A 27,497-nucleotide genomic window follows, 5' to 3' on the forward strand; every position below is an offset into this window, starting at 1 on the left:
TTCTTTCTCTATATTATCCAAGAAGAGATCACTGTCAAACAAGGGTAGTTTAATACCTTCCCAGTAAAAATTAAATTTGCAAGGTAGATTCTGCTTTTGCTCCAGCTAGTTCTCCCACCTCATTTCCGTGGCTCCTCGATAACGTTTAGCACGTACATCACAACAGATGGAACCCCTCCAAGGTCTTCAGCGTGACTTTTAATCCCACTACCATGGAAAGGCAAATAGAATGAAATGGTCAGAGACAATGCTCGAAACTTCTGCATCTAAATTTCACTACTAAATGTTCAGATTGTGCTATAGGGACTCCACAACGGCATGGTAAAAGTTCCTCCTGTGCTTCAAGGGGTTGGGGGGGTATCTGCCTGAAGAAAACTTAGCTTTCTGCCTTGACTAGGCTGATTTGTGCAAAATAGCCTTTCCTTTCAAAAACAATGATGGTTTCTATCTGTTGTCTTACAGAGATGTCATTGACGATGTCATTAAGGATGACAAAGAAAAAGCAAAAGAAGTTTTTTAATGTTTCATCCAAAAGCTACAAAGCCTTAGATTGGGAAGTTTAAGAAGTTTATTAGGTCAATCCAGGCTCTAATATGCTCAGATTATTGATTTAAACCTGAAAGCACAATAAATCATACTGGTCACGGAGTCAGCACCAGCTGAAAGTGAGAACACAGATCAATTATCTGAGAGCTTTGGGCTTTCTCACAGGCTTGCCATTATAAAAGCATCGTCTTGGTACCACCTCAAAAATCAGACTTTTTAATGTACAAAACTTCAGCCACTCAGAAAAGTGCTATTAGATTGTGGTGGTTATAGATTGACTCTGTGTCAAAACACTTGGGTTCTAGTTTAAGACCTATTCAAGAAATGTTGCTCAGCCATGCTATGCCTTTGTTTCTTCATCTGTAAAGCAGGGAAAATAATGTTTGCCCACACCTGGCACATATGCCACTGGGAATACAACGGGTGACACTGGATTATATATAAGTGGTTTCCTTTTTTATTTTAATAATCGTGTGTCTAATTTCAAGTGTATTAAAAATACATAACTAGCATATCAAGCTAATTAACATAATTGCTTAAGAGAAATCTAAGAAAAGAAAAAGAAAAAGTGGGCTCCAAATAGTTCTAGTTAATTAGGGAAGGTACTTCACAGAAAAAGACTAATTAATAAACAAAAAGAAATAACAGAATTAAAAAATCATGATTTTTGTAATCATGTAATGAAATAATTGATTTAGATAATAAAAATCAATAGAAGAGATCGTTGTGTGAAAAATTAATGGGGAACTTTACAATGGAGCGGTCAGGCTGTCCCCTGCCAAATCCACTGATGAATCTTAGCCTCATGAAAAGTGGTTCCAAACACAGTGGATGCCTCCTGATGAACACAGTAGGAAGCATCGAGCACCATCAATGAAGCATTCTTGCCAAGAACACTTACAGTAAATCAAAACTAGAGATAGCTTCCGGTATACGAAAAAAGGAGGATGCAAGAACAAGTTAGATAATACCATCACAAAAAAAAAAAACAAACAAAAAAAAACCCACACAGGACCATCTATAGGACAAGGGACACTGTTCCTGCGACTAGTCGAAGGTGGGAATAGCGATAGGATTTCTCCAGGATTAGTAGACTTAAGGGACATGTGTCACATAATATACGGACCTTGTTTGAACTTCAAAATTCTTTTTAGAAAGATTTTATTTATTCATTTGAGAGAGAGAAAAAAAAAAAACCACTAGTGGGGGGAGGGGGAGGGGCAGGGGAGAAGGAGAAGCAGACTCCCTGCTGAGCAGGGAGCCAGAGGCAGGGCTGGATCCCAGGACCCTGGGATTATGCAACACAGAGCCCAAGGCAGACACTAACCAACTGAGCCGCCCAGGCACCCCTTGAGCTTCGTAATTAAAAAAAATAAAATAAAACAGTAAATGACATTTTCAAGTCATTTGGGGAAGTGTGATTGTGAAGCAGTGTTAGATAATACCAAATAATCACTGTTTATTTTATTAAATGTGATAATGGCATTGTGGTTAAGTAAAAAAATGTCCATATTTTGTAGAGCTGAAGCACATCAGAGTAAGGTGATGTTCGAGATTTGCTTTAAAACAGTTCAGAAGAAAGAAAACAACAGACATAAGGGGAGGAGAGAAAAATTAAAAGGGAAGAGATGAAGAAAATGTAGCAAAAATCTTGATAATTATTGACTCCAGGTATAGGATCAGATGCATAATTTGCAGGGCTTGATGCAAAATAAAAATGCAGGTCCTCTAATTCATAAGTAATTAAGAATTTAAAAACAGTGGCAGTAGAGAGTGAAACCAAATGTGGAACCCTAATAATGCATGGGCACTACACGACTCCACAGACTGTATGCCCACGAAGCCTGTCCTGATGATGTGCTGGGTGTTATGAAAACCACTGTACTCTTCTCTCTACATTTGCATACTTAAGATTTTTCATAATAACTTTAAAGAGATTTGCTTAAATAAAAAATAAGAAAGTAATAGTAAAGATAGGAGAAAATGACAGAAATCATAAAGGCTATAGATATGGGGCCACAATTCCTCAAATACCGAGGTAATCATGAAATACATTTAGAGTGGCACTTAACACAGATCAGTTTCACCGCCTAATAGCACTACTATTTACAAAGCCTACACTTGTAGCTGGTAAGAAACACCAGAATTTCCCACACTTTCAGGAAAGTTTCTTCAGCCACTCCATGAAGTCTTTACTGAGAGATCTACATATATATAGAAACCAGTCAAGTCTTAAACTTAATTCCCACAGTCGTTCTTACTATATTTTGCTGTCCTGTTCCCTAGCCTTCTCAAAAAATTATTGTGAGGGATTTTTGACTATGGGTTACTACAGAAAATGTTGCACCACATTGATTCTTCTGAAAGCCAGCTTCTTTTTCCAGAAGCCAAGCAGCATTACTTACGATAGAGAGGAAGGAACATCAGAGTGAAGTAAGATCCTGTGGGTTGGAATCTTGGTGAATAAGACTGCAGGATTTTTTGGAACCTCACTCTCCCCTTTGAACGTCCAAATTAAGCCCTTTTTTGATGATGGTCCTACATCTAGGTTTATATAAGGAATCAGTAACAAGAAGGTTTAAACTTATGATGTTATGGAACGGTAGTTTCCTGCTTTGGATAAAACCCGTCTCAAAAGAAGTAAAATACAAAAGTTAGATTATTGTGTCTGACCTAAAATGTTTGCTGAACCACAATAAAAAACATTCATCACTCTACAAAACTCAGAGCCACATTGAATTTACCAGTGTCTACTGTAACCCATTACCTAAATCAAGTTTCACAGACCCAGAGAATTTCTTAGCCTTTTTGTTTTCTATGTGTTGGAATGGAAATACTCTTGAGAACGAGTAGAGTCAGTGGAAACCTTATTTTGTACAAAGGAGCAATTTAGGAAAAATGTGTACGTTTAGGGACCACCAATTTATTTGTCTATCTAAAATGACAACAGTTTTATCAAGTCTCATAAAGCAAGATATATTCTTAACAAGTAAGACTATCTACCTTGTTAAAAAGCATGTAATCGAGGAAATGGTCACTGTTTTTTCTTGGCACCATAATGTTAATAACTTGGCATGTTTGAGATGAAGCAAAACAGAGGCAGCTTTCTGTTAATCCTGAACTAGATTAAGAGGTGTACATAGAATTAAGTACACTGCACGTGGCCCACGGGCCAGGGGTAGTAGAGATGTATGTGGTATTTGTTCCATCTATTAAATATTTATACATGAAATTTGAGTATCTGCTGTTTTATACAGTATCCCTATTCCAGTGTCTTTCCCCCAAATCAGATGGCAACAACACAATAGGAGTTACTTTTCCTTTATTCCCCCTGGAGAACTCATAATCATATGTGGCCTGGTCCAGGCTGGTGACTCAGTGCAGAGGGGCATCCATATAAATTATTGATATGAAGCAGAGATAGGGCTTCCTGGGCTTCCCTTCCCAGCCTTCCCTTCTCCTGTTAGGGCTTCCCCTCTCTGCCCTTGTGTACATTCTGGACATTGGATCCCCCCAAGTGAGTTTAGAATTCACTAACACAAGACTCAATACCCATATACTGAAATTGAAGGAACTATCCAGAATCTTCACCTCCTAAAAGATGGACATCAAGTGTGTGCAGTGACCATCCCTCTTGGGGCCCTTGACTCACCTCTCAACCAGCAATACTGTAGGGCCTTCTCCATGTGTGTTATCATGGGTATTAAGCATCACTGTTTATCTTGGTACAATTCTTAGTTTTTCAGGAATGTAACGAACTCAAACTGCTGGTACACACTCTTCCCACCTTACAAAGATGAAACACCCATCTAGTATTTATTGTTGGGTATGATCCCATAAAAAAAAAAAAAAAAGAAACCACTCAAATTGTTATTCATCACAAATTTCCTTCAGTGCCCTTATTCAGAAAGCATTAGTTCTTTTAAGCCAGTAAAATACATTTAATGAACTAGAATAATACTTTAAAGACATAACAAAGGTAATTACGATGATGGTGATAAAACTTAGAGTTTCAGAATCATTTGTGGATTTCTTGAATGCATAATGCAATGTGGGAGAAACAGAAAACTCTTCACTAAAAATTCATACATTCTTCTTTCTAGACATTCTCATTGACCAGACCTACTTGTGTGGCCATGTGACTGAGTTCTAGCCAAAGGGATATGTGCCAATTCTGTGTTAAGGCTTTTAAGACATGGGTGTAACTTCTCACCCTTTCTACCCCTTTTACCTATTAGATGCAGAGAGCATCATGGACCTAAGGTAAGGCAGAAACACAGGATCAGAGAAACCTGGATTCCTGAATCGTCTCAACAGGAAGCCCCTTCTCCAGGAGCACTAATACCAGACTATTACGTGAATGAAAAGTAAACTCCCATTTTATTTAAGCCAGATTACATTTTGAAGCATAAGTGCTAAAGCAGCTGGTGTCACTCTAATTAATCAATCCGGCAAGTTCACATGTTCTACCTGGGACATCTTGTGATAGAAAGATGGAAGTTAAAGACTAATGGGATTGAAACTTAATATTTAAGGATGAAGCTATAAAAAAATATGGGAGGAGGGAGGTGAGTTGGAGTACAAAAAAGCAACCTGGCCAGAAGTAATAAACTTCTGAAACAAGATATGGGTATATGGGGATTAATTACACTGTTCTGTCTAGTTTTATATCTATTTAACATTTCATACAAGAAAAGCTTTTTTAGGGGGGAGTGAGAACAGAGTTTATTGAAGATATACAGACAGCAGATATAGACAAAGCCTCTGAGAGACTCTGAAAGGAAAGGAGCATGAGACTCCTCATAGGAGAAAATTTAATTTAGTTTAATTTAATTAATTAAACAATTTTTTTAATTTTTAAAAATAAACAATTAGAAATAAAGCTTTCATGTGAAGGACGCATGAAAATAATAGAAAGAATACTTGAAGGAGTCTCTACTGGCCCAGTGGGTGTGAAAATTTGAGTTCCAAAAAGATTAATGATGGAGATGAATTGAAACATATAAAATAGATTTTTTTAAAGTTTATAAGATACTTTAAGAAAATCTCAATGGTTACTAACTAGAGGTTACGAGGCATTCATTTATTCATCTGAAAATTGAAATACGGTAAAGAAACGAGTATTTTTCTGCCTATACAAACGGTATTTCAGGGTAGCCAAATGGTTGATGAGAAAAAGTTCTTTATGGAGCATTCCATGTAATAAATGCAGGAAGTATGACGGAATTAGAAAACTGCCATTTTGCAATCCCTAATGACGCTCTTGGTAACAGAGGAACAAGCTCAGGATACCTAACCTACTGATTAATCTCGGCTTCACTGAACGAAGAACAATCCATCATTATGTGCTTCATGCTGAGATGCAAAAGGACGTGCAGAGCACCACCTAGGAAGTATTCTTGCCTAAAAACATGTACACAATCTAATCAATGCTCTAGACTAAATACCAAGCTACTGAAGGAGAAGTTAAACATTTCCACAAGGATACAAACAGCTAAATTCATAATACGAGCAAATGACCCAGTTTCTCACACAAATTAGGGACATCACTCGGGGAGGTGGGGAAGGGTAGGAGAAGTGTTATAGAATAAAAGAGATGTAACACAACAACTCAATGCATACTGTGTCTGGGCCTCATCTGGAGTCTCACTTTATTTTTTTTTTTTTATTTTTTTATTTTTTTTTTTTAAAGATTTTGTTTATTTGACAGAGATAGAGACAGCCAGCGAGAGAGGGAACACAAGCAGGGGGAGTGGGAGAGGAAGAAGCAGGCTCATAGCGGAGGAGCCTGATGTGGGGCTCGATCCCATAACGCCGGGATCACGCCCTGAGCCAAAGGCAGACGCTTAACCGCTGTGCCACCCAGGCGCCCCTGGAGTCTCACTTTAATAAAACCAACTACAAAAGGGCATACTAAGGAATTATTTGCTCATTTCATTAAGTGTGATGATGGCCTGGTATTTATGGAAAGGCAGAATGTCTACCTCAGTTAAGAAATATACACGAAATAATTTTAAGGTGAAATGACATGCTATCCAGGATGTCCTTTAAAATACTCAAATAAATAAATAAGAGAAAGAAAATGGGGATAGATGAATTAAGACTGGTAAAATGTTGAGAATTATTACAGCTGGGTAATGTGGACATAGGTGTTCATTTTGTTATTAGTTCTGCTTCGATGTAGGTTTGAAATTTTCCACAAAAAATTTTTAAGGCACAGGCTTGGAGTCAGACAATGTTGGTTGACCAGTTTTTCTACTTCCAGCCATAGGACCTGGGGAGATCACTACAGCCTGCACATTGCTATCCCCTGTCTCATCAAGTAGACAGGAATTTTTTTCTAAGTGTGCCCATATTGTTTCTGGGATTTTCTTCCAAGCCACCAACATCCATTCTGTGAGTTTTGATGCCGACCCTTTGAACGTTGATACATGTGTAGGCCCAAACAATTGTGTCCCAACTGCTATCTACCTAGAGTGATTTATAAGTGACCATTAATTACGAGAGATATCCCAATTTCAGAGATTAAAAAAAAATGTGAAAAAATATGTATTTAAAATTCTATGAAGAGTGGCACAGTGGATTAAGTGTCTGACTCTTGGTTTTTTTCAGCTCTGGTCTGATCTCAGGGTCATGAGATTGAGCCCCACATGGGGTTCTGCATTCAGCGCGGGGATTGTTTGGATTTCTCTCTCCCTCTCCTTCTGCCCCTCCCCCCTACTCTCTCTCTCCAAAATAAATAAATCTTAAAAAAAATAAAAAATAGGGGCGCCTGGGTGGCACAGCAGTTAAGCGTCTGCCTTCAGCACAGGGCGTGATCCCGGCGTTATGGGATCGAGCCCCACATCAGGCTCCTCCACTATGAGCCTGCTTCTTCCTCTCCCACTCCCCCGCTGGTGTTCCCTCTCTTGCTGGCTATCTCTATCTCTGTCAAATAAATAAATAAAATCTTTTAAAAAAATAAAAAATAAATAAAAAATAAATTCTACAAAGAAAGAGACATAGAGAGGCTAATGATAATAAAAATGCTGAAAACAATGAGATTGTCTAAATACCCAAAAGGCATCCCCTACTTTGGCCGCACAATTACCTTTATCTCCTATAATCCCTAGGTCATTCTTAGCTTACATGTCTCACTAGCTAAAATACATACCTCCACTTTTGTACAAGCTAGGGCAACTGCCAATGGGTTTGCAAATGACAGACCCTCAAAAGGTTTTTTATGGATGTTTGTTGCATGAATAACAACCATGAAAATTTTAAGGCAGGAAAGAAATGTAACACATGAAAAAAGACAGAGGATGGGGGGGGTGCCCAAAGCCCTCTAAGCCAGGAAAGAAATATAACACATAAAAAAAGAAAGAGGTAGGGGGGCTAGTGCCCAAAACCCTCCGTACAAAGTTCCGGAATTTAATTTGAGAAAATCTACCAAGGAGTTGTGTGTAACCATTTTTTTGCAAATAGAGTCAAAATTCCTGAGTGAAAGTTACACTGCATCTAATGATGACTAGGAATGCATATCTGCTCTATGAGGATGCTCTCTATACACAGGTTCTAGTAATTTCCATATACCATCAGAAGATATAAGACTGAGAAAACCAGCAAGCATATAATCTTTAGGAAAAGACTTCTGTTGGAGCCTAAATATGAAGCTTTCCTTCAGGTCCGTGTTCTGAGAGAACTTTATATACATATGACCTAAATGAGGTTCTTACTATATTTTGTTTCCTAAGATCCTTCAGATAAGGATAAAAGTCATATACAAGTTTTACTTAATCAAATCATGATAAGCAATATTTATTCAGTTTTATAATGCACGAGGCACCTCACTCAAGTTCATTCCAGGGCTGCCAAATTTAGCTGAATCGAAACCCTATAGCTTACCCATCACATCTCAATTAATCTTAGCCACAAAGGGTTGTACCTTGTACTTAACCACAAGGTAAGTACAGTACCATCTTACCCCATGTTTCAGGACAGAGTATGAGGTTTACAGAGACTTGGTAACTGACCCACATCAAATAGCCAGTAAAAGGCATATTCAGAACTCACACCCGAGAGCTATGAAAGGCCAGCGCTTGGGCTTGTGTTTTTAACCTAAACGCAGCAGTGTTCTGCAAATGAACTGTGATAAAAGATGGAGGGGCAAGGTGTGTCCCAATCTGCCACAGATAAATAGTTTTACAAAATACAATAAAAATTAACTACTAGAAAAATGAAATTTTAAAAAAGGCATTCATATTCAAATGCCAAATTTATTGTTACTAGGATCAATCGGCAAATTTACTCTTCCTTGCACACGAGTTTCTCAATCCTTCCTCTCAATTTCTGCAATGATTCTGTTGCACACTGTCAGCAGCGCAAGGACAACCCTTGGAGTAGGGCTGCCCTACCCTATCTTCTTATACCCATGCTTAGAATGAATGCTATTTATAATAAGGTTCCAAAAGTCTCCCATCGATTGAGAGGCTGATAATTCCTTTAGATGCTAGTTCATCTATCAGTTTTTTAAATTAAGACGATTGTTAGCTTTTTCTTCTATCCTAAATATATTTGTCCTGATACTGGATATAATTTGCAAAGTAAAGAGGAATAGGGAACTTTCCAAATTTTGTGCTGCTTCAGATATGACTTGCCACAGTATTTTGATAAATGTTAAGGGCAAAATGGGATAATATGAAGTACATTTCCTTGCCAAGGGAACACTGAATAATAGTGAAGACAGACAGAGAAGAGAGGATCAAAAGCACCCCCTCCCACCCTCTTTCAAAGGGAAGGACTCTTTCAAATCCATCCTGAGAAGTGAGTGGCTGTTGGGAAAACAGCCGAAAAATAAGTACTTAGGAGATCTCAAATTCTTCAACCTGCCCTGTCTCTTGAGAAGTTCTCAGTTGAATAACAAGGAGGACGCCCACAATACATTCACATGCGAAAATATGTCCTAGGAGGGAAAAAGGGACGGGGGTGGGGAGGGGTTGGGGAGAAGAAACCAAAGCTTCTTGGAATTTGTTTTTTTCATATGCTCTGAAGTTCCAAGGTAGTAATAATTTTTAAGAAGTTACCCTGTTTCTTTTGGCCCTGGTATGAATTGATGGGTCACACACACAGCTTCTAAGGCTACTCAAGAAATGGCTAATTTCTTAGGGAAGGAAAGGGCACAATATGGAGGAGAGAAATTACTAGACAGGAGTCAGCAATTCGGAGCAAACCCAACCTGAAGGAAACAATTAGAAACTGGCACAGGTCCCAAATCAATAAGCGGAGGTGGCTGTGGGCAGTGAGCATAATGGCTGGGTAATGAAAACTCAAATGCAGGTAATACAGCTCTGAGAGTGGAATGGCTCTTCAATGCCTCTCTGGCTGAGGAGAGGGTCATCTATCGGGAGGCTGGAAAAGGCACATCTAAATGGGCTCTCACAGCCCGGCTAGCCCCTGATGTCACAGCCCATGTAAACAAACAGTACTGCTGCATTTTCCCCAAATCCCGTGAGAAATAAAGTCCTCACAGCTCGCTCCTGTCAAGCCCAGAGTGTGGTCCCAACACGGAAAACACTTCTTACAGAATACGCAATGGATTCAAAGAGCTTTGGAACTCTATTTCCCATTAGCTCTAATGGAGGCTGTGCTAATAAATTCCCCGGCTTGTGGCTGAACAGGTGTAATTCAGTAATGTGGCTGTAATTGAGTGATGTCAACTCAATATAATTTGCAATGTTTTTAACAAATTATCTCATTTTTTTCTAAAAAAAAAAAAGTTATCTGTGATTCCATGTGATAAGCTGCTCTAAAAGGCTGACATACAGTGCTAATGATAAAGGTCTTTAACTGACAGGAATGTGAACAGCAGCACTGCCTAAGAATGATCTTAGCTGATTCCTTGTACACTATTAGCCTCTTCAACACAGCAAGCTTCCATTTTCGACCAGCAAATGTTTTGAATTTGTGGCCCATGGTCCACAGATATTTCTGTATTTCATCACTATGATGATTCTACTGGACAGGTTCGTTACCAACTCTGCAAGTTCACCATTCCTCTCTGTGCACGTTCCCAGAACAAATCAGATCTACATGTTGCCATCTCTGTGCTATGGGAAGGCTGGTCTTTTTGTTGGGACCACCTTCTCCTCCCCATCCATGTACCTGAAAATGACCTTTGTATCTCAAGTTCCCGTCAAAACCTTCCTTTTCCATGAAGCTCTCCGGACCTATGGTCAGAATTACTTTCTTTCTTGCCCCATATTCCTGTCACCATATTACAGTTCAGGTCCTCCTTGAACGTAATATTCTCCTACTGCTGCCCCTAGTTTCAGTTCAGTGTCTTGCTTCGAGGAGAACCTTCTTTGCCTCAGATTAGGGCACCTTACACATGCATTTTGATGCCACAGCATTCCTTTCCTTTGTGGCATTAACCACAATTATTATTAGTACCATTTTGTCTCTCTCCTCCACTAGAATTAAGTTCCTAGCCAGGATCTATGTTGGGTTTTTCTTAAATCTGGTGGCAAGCACATATCTGAAGAAATAATAAGCAAATGGATGAACAAATAAACAAACACTATCTCTGTTTCTGTCTCTCTTTCGCTCTACCGGTTTTCTCTACCCAATTGTGAACTCAAAGGCAACACATTCCTCACTGTAGTCACCATAATGTCTAACTAACTTGCACATAATAGAGATGAACAAAAGCCAGTTGAATTAAATTGAATGTCTTCTATTGTAGTATTAGCATCAGGCTGGCCATAATTTAGTTCCCAGAGCTTATCATGTTTTACAGCACCTGCTATCCATTGACCCTCACTGAGCTCCTACCATGTGCCAATCACTCTGCAGGATATTGTGGAACAGAAGAGAATGATATTTAGTACCACGTACTCTACGGTTTCAGGATGATTCCCATTTATGACTACATTTCTGCATTCACGCCAGATACGAGGAATTATAGAGGTTAATCAAACACAGACACTGTCCTTGAGGAGCTCAGAGTCTAGCAAAGGAGATAAAAACGAAGAAAAAAATATAAGGAGGTAAAATCCAGGAGTGACAAAAGGGGTCTCAGTAAAATCTCCTGGTGTTCCAGTGAGGGACAAAGGGGAAGTAGGCTCAAGGCAGTGGTGGGGTGGTTTTTAAAATGAGTCTTACCCAGGTGGAGGTTGGGATTAGAAATACAGCAAAAAGGACCAGAGATAGAGAGCAAGGCCACACATTCCCTGGTTCAACAGATCTTTATCACCTCCTATGTGAGGCACTGGGAACACAGTGGTAAGTAAACCTAAGTTCATTCTCAAGAGAGCTTGCATTCTACTGGTGGAGACAAATGAAGGTAAACTAGCAACAATGCCAGGTGGTGATGAGCACTCTAAAACAAACAGGGCCAAGTGAGGGGCCAAACTGAAGTGCTACTTGAAATAGGGTGGTCAGGGGAGGCTTTCCCACGGCAATGACACTGAACAACGACCTGAACAAAGTGAGGTAGTGAGCCATGCAACACTCCAAGGGGAGAACGTTCCCAACAAAGAGAACAGTGATCCTGTCCACGGAGAAGAGAGTGCTGACACCTTCTTTTTCAAACTGAGGTCTTTGAGCATGTTCTTTGGGGGGTCTGAAGATTCTTGAAGAGATTTTTAATTTTTGTTTTCATTTAGATAACACTCATTTAAGATGTTCCAGATGTACTCTGGATTAGCCACATGGTACCTAAAATGTGAGCAACAGCACAAAATTTCTGGACCTGGGTGTGCATCTGTGTTTGTATTTACAATTGCAGTGGTGTCAGGTAATGCTGTTTTAATTGTCACAACCCAAAAATATAAAAGAGACAGAATTAACATTTAAATAATGCATTTGTGTTCCAAGACCTCAGAGTGAGGGTAGGATATCAGTGAATTGTCCCATAATAGCAGCTGAAGAAAGCATTAGGAGGAAGTGAGTCATCACACAGTTCAGGCCAACACAAGCTTGACAGGCTATATAGAACTTTTGGCATAACAGACATCCCGTATCGATACTTCCAGAAATGACTCTGCTTAAATAAAACAACACCATTCATGATGTTAAAATAATGTTGCTAATTTGAATTTGATTTTGTCATTTTGATTGCATTTAATTTATAAATGTCTTTTAATTTCATATTTGTCTAAGAACTACACACATAGAAAGTTATACCTACCTTTATATTTTTACATGTTTAGTAACCAAATTATAAAAAAAAAATTAAGTCAGTATTGGAGGTTGGTGAGAATTTCTTCCTTTAAGTGGCGTCTATTATGTTACTCAAGTCTGACCATAGTCAAAGACAAGGAAAGTCCACCAGAATCACCACCAGGGAAGAGTTCTTGGTGGTTTCCAATGAAAACCACACAGAAGGAAAGGAAAGAAAGGAGGTGAATATCTTTGGCAGGAAGAAGAGATCACAAACTGGATAGACCTAACAACTGTAACTTTCCTTCTCTGTGCACAAAGGCCATAATTTATGTAACATATCAGTTAAACCTCTTTCAGAACATCTAGCCCACTGGAACCTTAAACAATAGAAAAATACATAGGGGAAAGAGTGAGGGTATAGAAGCTGTAATTAAAGGTTCACTGCACTCCCGTGGCAGATTAATCACAGAGCCAGATGAAGAGTCAAGCATCACTAAAAAATGCAAAATAAATCCAGCTAAACATATTTCACCTGCAAGGAAAAGTTTTTCTCATAACCTAAGGCTGTTCTATGGCAAGAAAAGTGAACAACAACCCAGACAACTGTCTGAAAGACTCAGACAGTTGGTGGGAATGGCTCCTTGGATCACAGAACTTTATGATGATATTAAGTGAGAGCTGGCACCTGGAATCAAGCTGACCGGGGTTCAAGAATCACCTCCACAGTGATCAAATCTGAGCCCTGACCAAGTTCTTTAATATCACAGGAAAAAATAAAGATAAAATAATACCTCCATTAGAAAGTTGTTGAAAGGATTTAATGAGATCATGAATGCACACAGCCTATTTTGAACACTGCCTGTTATGTAGCAAGTGCTCCATAAATGTAGGGGGTTATTTTGATAATGTTCTAGCTCTACCACTCTACAAGCACTTCTCTCCACAGATGACCCAATAGGCTGCTTTACTCAACCCGACAGCCCGGGAACATCTCCAGGATGGTTCTAGATGAATAGTTATGCATACACAAGCAGAACACATTTAAGATTATCCTTAAAATAACATCATTCTCATTCACTCATTCACATAACCCAACAACCTTACAGAGAAAGCAGTGTTATTATCCCTATATTACAGATAACATGCACAGTCCAGAGAAGAGGATGGACTTACTCAAGGACATACAGCTCATACGGAAGACAGCCAAGATTTGAGTCCAAGTCTGAGTCCAGAATCTACTTTTTGAATCACTAAAAGACATTGTTCCTCTAGGTATATGACTTCCTGAGTCCAGTAGAGAGAAACACTGAGAACAGTTGGTCACATGTACCTAATTGTTCATTCCCCTAGATTCTCCAACTTGTAGACATAGCAAACTAGGGTGCATCATTCCCCAGCTAAGCAATTCCCTGAGCTACAATTTATTGTTATGCTTTTTTTAAAAAATTATATTATGTCACTATACAGTACATCCCTGGTTTTTGATGTAAAGTTCGATGATTCATTAGTTGCGTATAACACCCAGTGCACCATGCGATACGTGCCCTCCTTACTACACGTCACCAGACTATCACATTCTCCCATCCCCTTCCCCTCTGAAGCCCTCAGTTTGTTTCTCATAGTCCATAGTCTCTCATGTTTCATTCCCCCTTCTGTTTATCCCCTCTTCCTTCTTCCCTTCCTTCTCCTACTGATCTTCCTAGTTCTTATGTTCCATAGATGAGAGAAATCATATGATAATTGTCTTTCTCTGCTTGACTTATTTCACTTAGCATTATCTCCTCCAGTGCCATCCATGTTGCAGCAAATGTTGAGAATTCGTTCTTTCTGATAGCTGAGTAATATTCCATTGTATATATGGACCACAGCTTCTTAATCCAGTCATCTGTTGAAGGGCATCTCGGCTCCTTCCATGATTTGGCTATTGTGGACAATGCAGCTATGAACATTGGGGTGCATATGGCCCTTCTCTTTACTACGTCTGTATCTTTGGGGTAAACACCCAGTAGTGCAATGGCTGGGTCATAGGGTAGTTCAATTTTTAACTTTTTAAGGGACCTCCACACTGTTTTCCAGAGTGGCTGTACCAACTTGCATTCCCACCAACAATGTAGGAGGGATCCCCTTTCTCCACATCCTCTCCAGCAATTGTTGTTTCTTGCCTTGTCAATGTCTGTCATTCTAACTGGCGTAAGGTGGTACCTTAGTGTGGTTTTGATTTGAATTTCCCTGATGGCTAATGATTTTGAACATTTTTTCATGTGTCTGTTAGCCATTTGTATGTCTTCATTGGAAAAGTGTCTGTTCATATCTTCTGCCCATTTTATGATTTGTTTATTTGTTTCTCGTGTATTGAGTTTGAGAAGTTCTTTGTAGATCTTGGATACCAGTCCTTTATCTGTGGTGTCCTTTGCAAATATATTCTCCCATTCCGTGGGCTGTCTCTTAGTTTTTTTGACTGTTTCCTTGGCTGTGCAGAAGCTCTTTATCCTGATAAAGTCCCATAAGTTCATTTTATCTTTTATTTCTCTTGCCTTTGGAGATGTGTCGTGAAAAAGGTTGCTCTGGCCGATGTCCGTAGAGGTTGCTGCTATGTTCTCCTCTAGGATTTTGATGGATTCCTGTCTCATATCGAGGTCTTTCATCCATTTGGAGTTTATTTTTGTGTATGGTGTGAGAGAGTGGTCAAGTTTCATTCTTTTGCATGTAGCTGTCCAATTTTCCCAGCACCATTTATTGAAGAGACTGTCTTTTTTCCACCGGATGTTTTTTCCTGCTTTATCAAAGATTAGTTGCCCAAAGAGCCGAGGGTCCATTTCTGGGTTCTCTATTCTGTTCCATTGGTCGATGTGTCTGTTTTTGTGCCAGTACCATGCTGTCTTTGTGATCACAGCTTTGTAGTACAGCTCGAAATCCGGCATTGTGATGCCCCCAGCTTTGTTTTTCCTTTTCAACAGTTCCTTGGAGATTCGGGGCCTTTTCTGGTTCCATACAAATTTAAGGACTATTTGTTCCAGTTCTTTGAAAAATGTCCTCGGTATTTTGATCGGGATAGCATTGAAAGTGTAGATTGCTCTGGGTAGTATGGACATTTTAACTATGTTAATTCTTCCAATCCATGAGCATGGAATATTTTTCCATCTTTTTATGTCTTCCTCAATATCTTTCAAAAGTGATTTATAGTTTCTAGAATATAGATCCTTTACATCTCTGGTTAAGTTAATTCCAAGGTAACGTATGGTTTTTGGTGCTATTGTAAATGGGATGGATTCCCTAATTTCTCTTTCTTCAGTCTCGTTATTCGTGTATAGAAATGCAACTGATTTCTGGGCATTGATTTTGTATCCTGCCACCTTACTGAATTGTTCTATAACTTCTAATAGTTTGGGAGTGGATTCCTTTGGGTTTTCCATATAGAGTATCATGTCATCTGCAAAGAGAGACAGTTTGACTTCTTCTTTGCCGATTTGGATACCTTTGATCCCTTTTTGTCTTCTGATTGCTGTTGCAAGGACTTCTAGTACTATGTTGAATAATAGTGGCGAGAGTGGGCATCATTTTCATATTCCTGATCTTAAAGGAAAGGCTTCCAGCTTTTCCCCATTGAGAATGATATTTGCTGTAGGCTTTTCATAGATGGNTATTCGTGTATAGAAATGCAACTGATTTCTGGGCATTGATTTTGTATCCTGCCACCTTACTGAATTGTTCTATAACTTCTAATAGTTTGGGAGTGGATTCCTTTGGGTTTTCCATATAGAGTATCATGTCATCTGCAAAGAGAGACAGTTTGACTTCTTCTTTGCCGATTTGGATACCTTTGATCCCTTTTTGTCTTCTGATTGCTGTTGCAAGGACTTCTAGTACTATGTTGAATAATAGTGGCGAGAGTGGGCATCCTTGTCGTGTTCCTGATCTTAAGGGAAAGGCTTCCAGCTTTTCCCCATTGAGAATAATGCTTGCAGTAGGCTTTTCATAGATGGCTTTTATGAGATTGAGAAATGTACCCTCTATTCCTACACTCTGAAGGGTTTTAATCAGGAAAGGATGCTGTATTTTGTCAAATGCTTTTTCTGCATCCATTGAGAGAATCATATGAATTTTGAATTTTTCTTTCTGGATAAAATATAAGACACTGATACATTTGTGAATGTTGAACCACCCTTGCATCCCAGGGATGAATCCCACTTGGTCATGATGGATAATCCTTTTAATGTACTGTTGGATTCTATTAGCAAGGATCTTGTTGAGGATTTTGGCATCCATATTCATTAGAGAAATCGGTCTGTAATTCTCCTTTTTGAGGGGGTCTTTGCCTGGTTTGGGGATCAAGGTAATATTGACCTCATAGAATGAGTTTGGTAGCTTTCCTTCTCTTTCTATTCTTTGAAATAGCTGTAGGACAATAGGTATTATTTCTTCTTTGAATGTTTGGTAGAATTCCCCAGGAAAACCGTCCAGGCCTGGAGTTTTGTTATTTGGAAGGTTGTTTATCACTGACTCAATTTCTTCATAGTTAATTGGCCTATTTAAGAAATCTATTTCTTCCTGTTTCAGTCTTGGTAGTTTATAGGTTTCCAGGAAGGCCTCCATCTCTTCCAGATTGTTTAGTTTTTTGGCATATAGCTGTTGATAAAAGTTTCTAATAATCCTTGCAATTTCAATGGTGCTGGTCGTGACCTCTCCCTTTTCAGTCATAATTTTAATAATCTCAGTCCTTTCTCTTTGTTTTTGGACAAGTTTTGCCAGTGGTCTATCAATTTTATGGATTCTCTCAAAGAACCAGCTACTCGTTCTCTTGATCTGCTCTACTGTACTCCTGGTTTCTAATTCATTGATTTCTGCTCTAATCTTGGTCCACTGCTTCCTCATGCGTGGATTAGGCCTGTCCCTCTGTTGCTGTTCCAGCTTCTTGAGGTGAGAATATAAAAACTGCATTTTAGATTTTTCTATTCTTTTGAGTGAGGCTTGGATGGCTATGTATTTCCCCCTTAGGACTGCCTTTGCAGTATCCCATAGGTTTTGGACCGTTGTGTATTCATTCTCGTTGGTCTCCATAAATTGTTTAATTTGTTTTTTGATTTCCTGGTTTATCGAGTCATTCTTGAGCAGGATGGTTCTTAGCCTCCAAGTGTTTGAGTTTCTTCCAGGTTTTTTTTTGAGTCCAGATTCTATTTTAGCTTTCTCTTCTAACCCATCCTCCAATTCACTGATACGTTCTTCTGCCTCATTCACCCTGGCCGTCAGAGCCTCTAGTTTTGACTGCATTTGGCTCATAGAATCTTTAATTTCTGCCAGATTCACTCTCATTTCTGCCCTTAGAGATTCTATATTCTCATTAACATTTTCATTAATACTTTTTTCAAGTCTACACATCNGTCTACACATCATCTTGACCATTGTTACTCTGAATTCCATTTCTGATAATTTGTTTATATCCATATCCATTAGTTCTGTGGCAGAGGCCACAGACTCATTGTCTTTTCTTTGCCGGGGGGGATTTCTCCTTCTTGCCATTCTGATGAGGAGAGGTTGCAGGGTTGTCCAGAGCCCAAACTATTGACTGGGACCCAGGCCGTGCGCCCTTGTTTTATAGGGATCTTAGGGATGTGGGCTTCTTGATTTTTCAGCCTGCCTCTGGGGGAGGGGCCTGCCGCACTGATACTCAGGCAGCCCTGTTTGGGTAGATTCTTTGTGTCCCCTGTGAGGGGGGATGGGGATGGGCACACTGTGAGCTGGTATTTCCNATCTTGACCATTGTTACTCTGAATTCCATTTCTGATAATTTGTTTATATCCATATCCATTAGTTCTGTGGCAGAGGCCACAGACTCATTGTCTTTTCTTTGCCGGGGGGGATTTCTCCTTCTTGCCATTCTGATGAGGAGAGGTTGCAGGGTTGTCCAGAGCCCAAACTATTGACTGGGACCCAGGCCGTGCGCCCTTGTTTTATAGGGATCTTAGGGATGTGGGCTTCTTGATTTTTCAGCCTGCCTCCTGGGGGAGGGGGCTGCCACACCGATACTCAGGCAACCCTGTCTGGGTAGAGTCTCCGGGTCCCCTGAGAGGGGGGATGGGGATGGGCACACTGTGAGCCGGTATTTCCAGGCTTTTGTTCTCTGGCGGCTTTCCCTGGCGGTTTGCTTTGCCTCTTCTGAGAGCCAGAGCAGCAATGGCCGAATTTCAGCCTCTGTCTCAGAACAGAGGGATCGCGGACCATTCTCCACTGATGTTCTGGCCACTTTAACTCTGTTTCTGTTGGTGCTGCTCAACCCTGCAGTGTCCCGGGATGTGCGCCCCACACCCAGTGTCCCAGCCCTCACTTCCAGGGCCAGCACGTCTCTGTCCTTTGTGTTTCTAACGCCGCCAGCCACCAGCCTCCAGCCGCCCTGCGCGCGCACTCCCGGAGCTCCCAGTCTCAGTCTGGATCCAGTGAGCACACCGGAGCTCCGTTTCAGTCTGGTGGCGTGCACTCCCGGCTCACGGTCTCAGTCTGCTCTCTCGCGGGTGCCAGTCTGCGAGTCCGCCCGCTCCCCCGTGCAGGTGGCTACCACTTCCCAGCGCCCAAATGCGGCGGCTCCCCCTTCCATTTGTCTTCCGATATCTGTGCGCAGTTTCACGGCTCCCCGCTTCATACCTCAATACTCAGCACTGGAGATGTTCATTTGTACAGATCCAGATGTATCTTCCTGCATCTCGGGCTGATTCCGTCGATGTTCAGGCTGGTCTGGTACCTATCCAGCTCAACTCAGGGGACCGGCTGAAAAAGGGGACCCCTACTCCTCCACCATCTTAACTCCCTTAACTCTAGTTTTGACTGCATTTGGCTCATAGAATGTTTAATTTCTGCCAGATTCACTCTCATTTCTGCCCTTAGAGTCAGAGTCAATACAAAAATCATCCATTTGATGATTTCAGAGTCAATACAAAAATCAGAGCTAATACAGAGTCAATACAAAAATCATCCATTTGAACAGTGTTATAGTAACTTTCACAAATGAAACTTAATTTGAACGTACTGTCCAACATTTTTACATAATGTCCCATCGACTGCAGCTAACTCAATTCACACTTGAATTTAGTTCCAAAAGAAAAAAGGATGCTTTGCATTTGTCAGATAATGAAAGTCATTTAATTCATTGTGGAATTTTTTTTTTTTTTTTGGCCAGAAATCACTGAGATGAACTGAATACCCACAAACTGCAGAGAATTAGTTAATTTTGGCAGTCTCATTACACCTACACCTATGCTTTTTAAAAGAGAATCTGTGTCATAGTGTATCCTCTTCTCAAATTACCCTTTCTGAGTAATATTTTCATTTGTAAAGGGCCACACATTCTCTTTCAAGTAGGGGGACACAGAGTCCTTAAATGTTTCAAGGAACCTTCAGGTCCCCCAAACCTGCTTCAAATGAAACATCTAACGATTGTTCCTTTGAAGCATTGAGACGCTGGCCATCAGGGCACTGAGGGCTGGGAACAACCATGCAGCTCTGTACTTTATGTAGCTGGGCCTGCCGCTGTCCAGCCCTTTAATGAGCTACAGTGGACACAGTCCATCAGAAGCCAAGTCTGTGGCTCAGGAAAGAAAGCCGGCCACAGAGGGAAGGCTCCCTTAAGCCAGAGGGAGCTGTTTCCTGGCAGTGCCTTTCTGCTACAGTCTAGCCCTGTCATCTGTGCGGATCCTCATTAGGAAGCACGTTAGGTGCCATCGTATCTTCTCCAGCTGCAAGCAAAGGCAGCACCCTGGAACTGCCCTGTGGCCCAGATGCGTGACTAATGACTAGAACTCTGGCTTCTTACTTGATGCTTGGCCTTCAGAATTACGTGGCCCTGCTCTGAAAGACACACAACTGTCACAGACGTATGGAGACAGATTAAGCTCCAGATGGAAGACTGTCAATGTCAATCGGTCACTGTTCTTACAGCCGGGCTGGCTTTTCATCTGACAACAACAGAGAATGATTTCAGCACTCAGTTCCTTAGTTCAATTAAGTCTTAGAATCAAAAGTCAAGTGATCCTGGTTTCCCAAGCATTCTCCACCAAATGTTTGTGTTTTGCCGGCCCCTTCCCACTCATTTAGAGTAGCTGCTTTTGATAGCTTTCATCCTTGAGCAGGCCTTCCCATTTCCGAGCGACTGTTTGACTATTCCGCAGAATGTTCCGGCTCTTCGGTGAACTATACGTTATTGTTGTATCAGCTGTCCCATAAAGAGATAAAATCTGGATCAAATGCAGGACTTGTTGTCGGGGGAGAAAAGATAAGGTGAAGAACTAGCAGAAGAGCAAGAAGAAGACAGAGATGATTGAAGGTTATGAAACATTCCCCTTTTTTCCCTCCTCTGACTCTCTGGATCTGCCAGTTACAGCTGGTGTGTTTTATGCTCCCATTGTGATATATGTTTAGTTCAGAGCTATTGACTTTGTTCCTCAGTTACAGGTAAGGGCCTCTCTGTCTCCTGGCCTTATCTATCCAGCCACTTGTCTCCTCCCAGAACTGCGATTTCTAAAAATACATATATGCTACTTCCTATCAACGGGATTTCATTGCATTTCATAAATTTCTAGTACTAGACTCCAGATGCCTGTGGTAACTTTTTAATTCAATCCAGTTACCTCTGCATTTTTGCTATAATTATGCAAGAATGGTAACAATAATAGTTAATGTTTTTCTAAATCCTGTACATACCATAGTTCATTGAATCTTCACAGCAACCTTCCAGGGGAGGTATCATTATTCTCCTCTTTTCACAGATGAAACAAGCAAGGTATCGAGAAGTCCACGGACTTGCCTGAAGACACTCAGCTGGTCAGCGCAACAACCAGGATTCAAGTCCAGGCAGTCTGGCTCTGGACCTCGAGTTCTCAACCTCTACGTTACATCGTTCCTCAGAGGGAGCATTCCGCCTCCCTGGGTTTCTATTCCAACCTCTCAAATGTACAATGCTAATTACTAGAGTACATGTTATGCAAAACATGTCCAAAAGTATATAAATTAAGAATTAAACTTTGCCTCCTCCCCTTCTTCCTGTCCCTCTACCCTCATATCCTTATAATTTTATTCCCTGAGGGAGCCAGTATTAACAATTTGGCATGCATTTCTGTTTTTGAATACGGGCATACATTTTTACACATGTTTATATAAAACATACTGTTCTACCACATGCTTGGCATCTTTTCATGTCAACTCACAGGGATCTACTCCTTTAATGGCTGCAAAGTAATTTCAATGTACAGTCACATAATACTGTATTTAACGAGTCCCCTTCGATAGGTATTTATTTTACTTTCAATTTCTCATGACTACTAACAGTGCTGCCATGAACTTCTTTGTATACTTGGTCAAGTATATTGATAGGATATACTGCTAGAAATTTCAAAGAATGTCTAGGGCAAAACATTTCAAATTATGGTTGATAGTTTCCAAACCACCTGATCCAAAGTTTACTATATTAATTTATACTCACAATAGGGTACATGGGCCTCTTATCTCTCCATTTTCACTCCCACTGGTTATTATCTCAATTAAATAATTTGTAATTTCATTATGGAAAAAAATGGAGTTATAATGAGTTCCCTAAGGTTCCCTTTAGGATTGCTAATTTACTAGGATCCACACACCCAGTGTTGAGAATGAACTAAAGCAACTAACTGACCTCAAAATAGCCTGTCTCCCTCAAATAACTCTTCTAATCTGACCTCATTTATACTGTGACCTCCAATTCTTTCCAGATTGAGTTACATATGGATAAATCTCATGGAACCTAGACCAAAATCCAACAATGAAGTAAAAAGACATCTTGGTAGGGAAAGATGACTCCCTAAGATCATTAGAGGTGCCCAGAACTGTCTCCCATGTCCCCAGGCATAAACTAAAATATCCACTGATTTTTTTATAGTATAAATATAGAATGTGCCCCGGTCTGAATAGAAACGAGCAAATCTTGAGTGCAGGACTGAATTTCTAGGCTGTGCAATGTTACCTGGAAGCATGAATTAGGTGGATCTGATTCTGTCCTGGAGTGAGTAGAAAAACTATTCCAGATGGCTCCTGCCCCTCAAGCATGGTCACTCAAAGGATCCTCTTCTAGGTCCATAGGAGGTGCCTTTCATCAGCTCCAGTCACTGTGTTTTGCATTCTAAAATGGCACCTCAAAGGACTAACTGACATAATAAACACAGACGAAGGGAAATATCATCATCTTCTTCATCATCATCTCTGGCAAGATTAGCATTATGTGAACCAAGCACTCTGCTAATTCTCTAATCAACTCCATGAGGTAGATACCACTATTATCCGATTTTACAGAGGTGAAAATAAGGTCACAATAAGTGATCTTTCCAGCGCTCCAACCACTAGGTCCAAAGCCATGCTCTTAACCATGACACCACACTCCCTTTCCATGGGCATAAAATAAACATAGACCAGAAGAGCAAAAAAGTCCCAAACCTAGGAAGGATGACAGAGAATGGTGGCAGTTAGTGTACTGAAGCATAACAGACCAATCTGACTGTAAGCCTCCTGTTTCAAAATGTCTGCATGTAACTAAAAAAGCATCTACATTAAGGTTTACAGGCACAAATGTCTATGGGGGCCAAGAAAATAACATGCATGAGTAAGAGCCACATGCCCAGCAAAGGGAGGGGTGAAGAGTGTGGTGCACATAACCCATCCAAAGACAGCAATCCCTTGAGCTAATTACTCCCACGTGTGCATGCTGTTCAAAGGCTGCCAGATCACCAGTTTTTTGCAAAGTGAAAAATCCAATTTTTTAAAAGTTTTTATTTTAATCACCCTCTGCTCAAAAAATCTAATTTTTAAAGCAAACTGTTCCTATTTGTAAATTCTAATTTTGATACATTAAAAACATTTCAAGAGTGAGTTTGCCACCTCTGACCTCCACAGATAAGCAATCCACACATAAGCAATAATGTGGAAGGAACCATAGCAACAGTGTGAGGCAGCTAGCAGCCAGGCATCCCTTACCTTTGCTCACAGGCCCTTATCTTTCTCAGGAATCTGGATGGTAGCAAGGTGCTCAGGGAAGATAGGCCCTGCCCCCAGGCTGCATCATGATCAGTAGAAGCCAGTGAAGGTGACTGAATCCTCCTTTGCCAATGACCAGTCTGAGAGGGGATGCCCATGTGACCCAGTTCTGGCTAAAGATAAATAAAAAGATATCTGCTGGGAGACTTTAAGGAAAGACTTTCTTCCCTGAAAGAAACAAGAAAGGCCTGACACAAGAAGGTCATTCTCTCCTATCCTATGTTGGATGCTAATCTGGGATACTGGGGTATTGAAAGCTCTGGCAGCCTTCCTGTGAGCATAAGGCAACCACGCAAAGGATGAAGGCCAGTGCACCACTGATGATATAATGGAGGCATGGAAGGAGCTTGGGTCCTTGGTGAGCAGCTAAATCAACCCCAAGACTGTGTCTCTCAAGGCTTCTTGTTCAGAAAATAGCAAACATGCCTGTGCTTTAGGACACTGCTAGTTGGGTTTTCTGTTACTTGGTACTGAATACATTCTAGTGAAGGATGTCTCTTTCAACCTCTCTTCATAGTTCTAGCCTTTTGTTTACAACATCCCTAATGCGGAAAACTTCAGCAACATCTAGTTTATGCAGTTAGAGTTTGCAACAACATGTGAGATGAGGCTCTGCCACTTGAGAACACCCACACTCTGCTTCAAAAATTTAAATTATGCTGTTGGCTTTTCAAGATGGATGAAATCCTTTACAGCATCATATAGCAAGGACTTAACTGCTCTCATGGTTGCTAGGCAACTGCATACGTATATGCTGCCTAGAAACAAAATTTATGACCCTTGACTCCCCAAAGGAGGGTCTTTCTCCACAACTGATATGCATGTGCCCAAGTCTGACACTTTCCATCCAGCAAAGGTCATGGTGTACATCGAGGCTATCCAAAAATCCCGAGCTCATTATACTGCCAACTAATATCATTCTTGATCACATCATAAATTGTGGTTTCTGCATGCAAAGCCCAACAACGGAGTGAAGACTGTCCTGGGGCATAATTCCCTGTCCTCTGGCCTGTCTCATTATATAGACTGATTGGGTACCATCCAGGCAAAGGAAAAGAACATGTGAAGGTTCCTATCAGCCTGAAGAATCACTGTCAGGTGAACAGAGTTTTGTAAACATCTTCCAATATTCAAGCAAAGTTTGTCTTCACAGCAAGTGAGACGATGCACTTTAATAATGCCTCATGGAGCTTCTAACGTTAAGAGTCATTTAAAAAAATACATGCACATGCAGGCTAAGATATGCTCATCATTTCATTAGTGAGGAAATTTCAAAATGCAAATACAAATGCCCACATTTACAATTCATGATGATTCCAGTGTTGTGTTTTTGCAAGTGAATTTTTTAATACTTTAAATTCATAGAATCACAGTATGTAAAAATCAAGAGAGACCCTGAGATCAAGCAGTTGAATCCAAGAGAAATAAGATGCACAGCTCCTTGGGGGTCAACACAGCCCTCCAGTTGCTTGACTCCTAGTCTAATGCTCCTATCCAAAAACAATGTGCTTGTCCCTCATGCAATCAACCCTTCATCATTGTGGCAATGAAGGTCAGGCACAATTTAGTATCAGTCTGATAACAAACCAAACTCTCCATTTAGCCCTTAGTTGCAGTGGTAGTCAGAATTAGGTTAAGTGGCATGTGAGCCACCCCTTGCCCGGCCTCCACCCCCAAAAATAACAGGGGCTTATACACACAAGCTTTCGTTCTCTCACTGAACAAGTTGGTAGGTCAGCAGTCCAGGGCTGGTATGGAAGTTCCACAGATTCATTACAGACCCACATACCTTCTAATTCACCACCTCTCCATTCCTAGAGGATGGTCTTCCTTAATACAGTCAAAGGGAACAGATGAGCCATTATATCTGCATTGCAGTCAGCAGAGAGGAAGACGCTACCATAAACTGTCTCAGTAAGGATTCTCCTAGTTTGGGTTCCCCCGAAAGCAGAGCCCAAGATAAGAACCAAGAGTATGGGTTCAGGTAGCTTATTTGGAAGGGGAGCCTAGGAAAGTGAAAGGAGAAAGGGGACCAGAAAAACTGGAAGGGAAGGGGGAAGAGCAATAAAGCATGTGTTATTGAGCTGGTTATGCATGTGAGTGACTAAAGTTCAATGCTTCTGGGGACCATATGAAGAACTGTGCAGAATGTATCTCAAAACTGTCCACCTCACTGACAGAGGCTGGGGTGGTTATCTACCAACATCTCCAGGCCCTCCAGAGGTCAAACTGATACAACGTGGCCCAAGGCCTGACGTGAACAAAAACAAGCACTCACCATAAATCACACAATGTTAGCATAAACTGCTTGGCATGGCCCAAGGTCGAAAGTATACACGGATACTCTAATTGAGCAGGATATTTCAAGGGCTCAAAGGTTATCTCCCAGGATCCAACAAAGCTAGTCTTTTCACTGGAATGTGTTTTAACACCTCAAGTTTGCTAAGTTAACCCTTCACTCCACAACGTGTTTGGCAAGAATGTAGTCATAAGGCCATACCCACCGGCAACAAAAGACGGAAATACAGTTTTTGGTCTGGGCAGCCACTTGTCTACTTAATATTTGGGAATTCTATCACTGTGGAACAGCAGTTCTCAAACTTGAACATGTCAGAATCACCTACAGAGCTTGTTAAAACAGGCTGCAGGTGCCCCCTCACCACCACACCCCCTGCTAGCTTCTGGTTCTAGTAAGTTCAGTAGGTCTGGGATGAGGACTGAGAATTTGCATGTCAACAAGTTCCCAGATGCATTAGTTTTGTGTTGCTGCCAGAATAAATAATCACAAACTCAGGGTTTAAAACAACACAAATTCACTCTCTCACTGTTCTGTGTGTTAGGTCTCTCAAGTTGCAGAAAGGCTACGATCCTTTCTGATGGCTCTAGGGGAGGCTTGGTTTTCTGGTTCATTCAGGTTATTTGCAGAATTCAGTTCTGAGGTCTCCACTTCCTTATTGGCCATGAACTGATGGCATTCTCAACTTCCAGTATGGACCTGTCCCTCCACAGTCAAGTTGGCAATGAGAGTTTGGGTTATTTTCATGTTTGAATCTCTCCTGCCTTTCTATGGTCAAATCTCTCTGATTGCAGCCTGGAAAGATTGTCTCATTTTTCAGTTGATAGTGTGATTAGATGAGGTCCGTCCAGATAAGCCACAATTATTCCCTCATCTCAGGGTCTATAATCTTAATTACAGACACAAAATCCCTTTCACCAGGGAGGATAACATATCCGCAGATTCTGGAGATTAGGGTGTAGACATTTAAGAAAGGCCATAATTCTGCCTACTTTACCAGTTCATTCTGATGCTGCTAGTTCAGGGACCACACACTGAGAACCACCACTATAGAAAAGGGAAGAACTCCCCGTCTCTTCTGTAGCATAGCAGAGACGTGTCAATTGAGAAAAAGCACAGAAGCTCCTGGGTGGGTCAGTCGGTTAAGTGTCTACCTTCGGATCAGGTCATGATCCCAGGTTCCTGGGATCAAGCCCCACATCAGGCTCACTGTTTTGTGGGAGTCTGCTTCTCTCTCCCTCTGCCCCTCCCCGTTTGTATTATCTTTCTCAAAAAAATAAAAAAAATTTTAAAAAGTGTCAATAAATGCTTTAGCAAATGGATTGACTGCAGTTTTACTTCTTCACTGGGCCCAAGGCCTACTCAAAAAGTAATGAGAGAAAGGGCACAAAGGGGGGCTCAAGAACAGAGAATCAAGGAACCGGAATCATCCTCAGACTAGAGAATCAGCTCTTGCTCACTCTAGCCA

At 40.8% G+C, this 27,497-nt stretch overlaps 1 protein-coding gene across 7 annotated transcripts in view; it reads right to left on the minus strand.

The window, feature by feature from the left end:
- The window catches only part of FHIT (fragile histidine triad diadenosine triphosphatase), a 1,448,934-nt gene that overhangs the window by 1,269,253 nt on the left and 152,184 nt on the right, over positions 1 to 27,497 (minus strand). Inside the window, exon 3 of one of the 7 annotated variants that reach the window (XM_034658574.1) lies at positions 119 to 207. The exons of the other annotated variants lie outside the window; for them this stretch is intronic. The gene's annotated coding sequence lies outside the window, so the exon portion shown is untranslated. The remainder of the gene's footprint in view (positions 1 to 118; positions 208 to 27,497) is intronic. 7 annotated transcript variants of the gene reach the window in all.

Source organism: Ailuropoda melanoleuca, chromosome 4 (assembly GCF_002007445.2).
Source record: "Ailuropoda melanoleuca isolate Jingjing chromosome 4, ASM200744v2, whole genome shotgun sequence".
Classification (NCBI taxonomy): Eukaryota; Metazoa; Chordata; class Mammalia; order Carnivora; family Ursidae; genus Ailuropoda; species Ailuropoda melanoleuca.